The sequence below is a fragment of the Nestor notabilis genome, unplaced genomic scaffold (assembly GCF_000696875.1).
Source record: "Nestor notabilis isolate BGI_N333 unplaced genomic scaffold, ASM69687v1 scaffold19547, whole genome shotgun sequence".
NCBI classification, from domain to species: domain Eukaryota; kingdom Metazoa; phylum Chordata; class Aves; order Psittaciformes; family Psittacidae; genus Nestor; species Nestor notabilis.
Window position 1 is genome coordinate 3307 of NW_009937154.1, and position 1894 is coordinate 5200.

Here is a 1894-nt window from a genome sequence, read left to right on the forward strand (position 1 = left end):
AGTCAAACTCACATCTGTCTTGGCATTTCCAGCCACTTCTCCTTACAGCTGCCCTCTGTAGACCCAGGAGGTACCGCCAACTAGGAGCTATGGATAAAATGACAGAAGAAAATACAGGTTTCAGGCCTGGCTCCAGATTTTCTGCTCCATGGAACGGCATTAGGAACTCTGTCCTTGCTGCTGCTTACTTGAGTAGCCCTGGGGTTGCACCCCTTCTGTAATAACTCATTCAAACAATTCTGTCTGATCAGCTCTTCCTTGTTGTGAGCTTAGGTCCCTGTAAATTTTTCCTGCTGGAGGCAGGATTCTCGGGTTCAAGTGGCTGTCAAAGTATAGGCTGGTAAAGAAAGAAACTTCTAGATTATGCTGCTGGGAACTTCCTCTCAATATGACAGAAACCACCAAAGTCCTAAGAACAGGGGTACTTTGGGTGTGTGTTAGAGGAGCTTAGGGCTAAAAGAAACAGATGAGCATTGTGCTTGTTGATCATGTGGTAGTTGACTTTGTGTCGTTCAAAGAAGTAATACTTCTGTTAGCAAGAGTTCTGCTTTGCAGGGTCACATCTCTTGGCTGAAGCAGGCCTGAGCTCTGTGAGGTAAGCAAGGTAAGCTTCTGTTACTGAAGTAGGCATATGTACAGCTTGTCTACAGAATGCAGTGAGTATTTATTTTAGCCACTAAAATTGGGAGTTTCTTGGCATTCAGACAGCTGAATTGGAAATACAAAATTAAGAGAATCCTTTGTATGTGTAACGTAAAATCATTTGTCTGGAAATATCTCTTTGCTGTTGCTCATTCAGGATGGAACTCCTGCTTTTTCACCTGACCTCTTACCATATTGGGTATCTCTCTTCTGCTGTCTAAACTGATATTCTTGAAGGTAGTAGACACCTCAGTACTTAAAAAGGTTTTACGAGTTCTTCTAAAGGTATTTTCAGATGGTTCTTCAGTCTTTCTTTGTTCTTTTCAGATACATTCTTCTAGGAATCTGAGAAACTGTGATTGTGCTGTGTATTTGGGTTTTGGGGGGTTTGCTTTTGGGGGGAGGTGTAGGCTTGTGGTTTTGGTTTTTGGGTTTTTTTGTTGTTGGGTTTTGGTTTTTTTATTTTTTGAGTTTTGGGTGGGTTTTTTGGGTTCGGGTTTTTTTTTTTTTTTTTTTTTTGGTTGTTCATTTGTTTTGGGGGAGGTTGGGGGTGGGTTGTTTTTTGTTTTGTTTTGTGTGGTTGTTTTTTTTTTTTGTTTGTTTGTTTTGGGTTTTTTGTCAGATGTCAACTTCTTTCAGCAAGTCTCTCTTTTTTTTTTTTGCCTAACACTGATTAATGACCCTATCTGCCTGGGTGAAAGGCAAAACTCCTGAAACACCTGTCTAAAAGTTATGTGCAAGTCTTTGTGCAGCTGCAGGAAAGGTTCAAGGCTGGGTGTAAGTCTACTCAGAATAGAAAGGATTAATACACTGGCATCTGAGAGTAGAGGTGAAGAGAGTAGAAGATACCCAGAAAGCAGTCTTGTCTGGTGAGATGCAGGTTTAAAGGGAATCTTAATTATGAATGAGACAGCTTACGTATACTTATTCTTGGTGCTTAATTTTGCTGTTTTGATAAATAGGGTGCCATGTAGTTTCTTTTCTCCACTTATCTATTTTTCCTACTCATTTATTTTTACTTTGTGCTCATTATGGTACCAGGAGGATCACTGTTTAGTATTTAATTAAACATGTGGCAGTTACATAGGTGCTGTTAAGTGCATAACATTTTTAACTTTTTTTTTTTAAAAAAAACCTGGATTGAAAGACCACCTTCCTTATAATGCAGGCTGTCAAGACATGCTTTTGTCAAGTGGTTAGGTGGCCCAAATACATGACATGTTGTTTGGTTTTGTCCTCCTCTTCCCCGCCC